The sequence below is a fragment of the Eptatretus burgeri genome, chromosome 14, assembly GCF_056783735.1.
Source record: "Eptatretus burgeri isolate ZD-2024b chromosome 14, Ebu_testis_v1, whole genome shotgun sequence".
NCBI lineage: Eukaryota > Metazoa > Chordata > Myxini > Myxiniformes > Myxinidae > Eptatretus > Eptatretus burgeri.
Genome location: NC_140974.1, coordinates 26696513 through 26699012, shown reverse-complemented (window position 1 = coordinate 26699012; position 2500 = coordinate 26696513). Strand labels below are relative to the sequence as shown.

Below are 2500 nucleotides of genomic sequence, written 5' to 3'. Positions count from 1 at the left end.
TCTTTTCCTTCCTTCATGGGATAGAGTCGGCAAAACCCAACAAGCCGCAATGCAAGGCCAAGGCAACTGTCGATTGGCACAACTCTGGGTGCCCCCTGCATGGCCCGCTGCCCCACCAAAGCTGCCGCACCCGGCTCGGTTCTCGCCCCATCAAAGTTGTATTTGGCGGGGTCCTGGATCTCACGGAACTCAGTCCCATGCAAGAGAAACTTGGCAAAAAGAGAGTTGCCAAAGCTTGGGTTTACGTTCTCAGCGAGAATTCCTGACGTAAAAGCATCACGGAAATGCTACAAAACTATTTTTCATCCATATATGCACATTTATTTATGACTTTGCTTATTTATGATCGGGTACCCACATTTCTCGCTTATATCTTCTAATTCTTCTTCCAAAATAAATATCAAGCAATGAAAACTAATATCTTCTTTGCCATCTTGTTATGTCAATGTCCGTTTCATGCGTGCAAGCAAATTATTTACTGTTAGGAAGAGTACCCATCCACAGTGGCGGGAAAAGCAAGCAAAAGTACCCATTCCCAGTTATGGGAAAAGTTTAAATTAATCTATCAATTTAAATTATTCCATGGACTTTGAAAAGCTCTGAAATGCTTATACCACCCACCGCAAAATGGTGGTGCAACATGTGTTGGCGGAGGTTGGATTTGTCTAAAAAGAGTGGAGAATATCCTGCTTGTGAAATAAGACTTTGCATCAACATTATTCATGCCTGTTCTCCCATAATTTCCAAAGTGAGTGTTGAGCGTTTCAAACGCAGTGCGGGAATCGGCCGTCGTTAAGGAGAGACAAATGAACACATGGACAGACACCAGGGTTCGCAATATATAATAGATGACTTCCCTTCCAAGAAACTTCAACACAGAAAGAAACCATTCGGCCCATCAAGCCTGCACAATGGTTGCCAAACTATGACAGTGAAGGCTCGTGGAAGAACTAGAACACTGAATGGATCAGGATGCAACAAGATAAAGGGAACAGTAGAGAGGGGGGACACAAACAGCAGAGTTGTAGAACAAAATAGAGGGAGGCTTGGACAAACAATGGGTGTGGGGAGGAATGGGTTGGACAGGATTGAATCAGAAGGAAACTTCCCACCCCCTCCTCCCTACCCCCCTTCTCTCTCTCTCTCTCTCTCTCTCTCTCTCTCTCTCTCTCTCTCTCTCTCTCTCTCTCTCTCTCTCTCTCTCTCTCTCTCTCTCTCTCTCTCTCTCTCTCTCTCTCTCTCTCTCTCTCTCTCTCTCTCTCTCTCTCTCTCTCTCTCTCTCTCTCTCTCTCTCTCTCTCTCTCTCTCTCTCTCTCTCTCTCTCTCTCTCTCTCTCTCTCTCTCTCTCTCTCTCTCTCTCTCTCTCTCTCTCTCTCTCTCTCTCTCTCTCTCTCTCTCTCTCTCTCTCTCTCCCTCTCTCTCTCTCTCCTCTCTCTCCCTCTCTCTCTCTCTCTCTCCCTCTCTCCCTCTCTCCCTCTCTCCCTCTCTCCCTCTCTCCCTCTCTCCCTCTCTCCCTCTCTCCCTCTCTCCCTCTCTCCCTCTCTCCCTCTCTCCCTCTCTCCCTCTCTCCCTCTCTCCCTCTCTCCCTCTCTCCCTCTCTCCCTCTCTCCCTCTCTCTCCTCTCTCTCCCTCTCTCCCTCTCTCCCTCTCTCCCTCTCTCCCTCTCTCCCTCTCTCCCTCTCTCCCTCTCTCCCTCTCTCCCTCTCTCCCTCTCTCCCTCTCTCCCTCTCTCCCTCTCTCCCTCTCTCCCTCTCTCCCTCTCTCCCTCTCTCCCTCTCTCCCTCTCTCCCTCTCTCCCTCTCTCCCTCTCTCCCTCTCTCCCTCTCTCCCTCTCTCCCTCTCTCCCTCTCTCCCTCTCTCCCTCTCTCCCTCTCTCCCTCTCTCCCTCTCTCCCTCTCTCCCTCTTCTCCCTCTCTCCCTCTCTCCCTCTCTCCCTCTCTCCCTCTCTCCCTCTCTCCCTCTCTCCCTCTCTCCCTCTCTCCCTCTCTCCCTCTCTCCCTCTCTCCCTCTCTCCCTCTCTCCCTCTCTCCCTCTCTCCCTCTCTCCCTCTCTCCCTCTCTCCCTCTCTCCCTCTCTCTCCTCTCTCCCTCTCTCCCTCTCTCCCTCTCTCCCTCTCTCCCTCTCTCCCTCTCTCCCTCTCTCCCTCTCTCCCTCTCTCCCTCTCTCCTCTCTCTCTCCCTCTCTCCCTCTCTCCCTCTCTCCCTCTTCTCCCTCTCTCCCTCTCTCCTCTCCCTCTCTCCCTCTCTCCCTTCTCTCTCCCTCTCTCCCTCTCTCCCTCTCTCCCTCTCTCCCTCTCTCCCTCTCTCCCTCTCTCCCTCTCTCCCTCTCTCCCTCTCTCCCTCTCTCCCTCTCTCCCTCTCTCCCTCTCTCCCTCTCTCCCTCTCTCCCTCTCTCCCTCTCTCCCTCTCTCCCTCTCTCCCTCTCTCCCTCTCTCCCTCTCTCTCCCTCTCTCTCCTCTCTCCCTCTCTCCCTCTCTCCCTCTCTCCCTCTCTCTCTCCTC

At 52.6% G+C, this 2500-nt stretch overlaps 1 protein-coding gene across 3 annotated transcripts in view; it reads left to right on the top strand.

Moving 5' to 3' along the window:
* The window catches only part of LOC147012842 (dedicator of cytokinesis protein 9-like), a 230821-nt gene that overhangs the window by 40125 nt on the left and 188196 nt on the right, over window positions 1-2500 (top strand). The gene's annotated exons all lie outside the window — the stretch shown is intronic.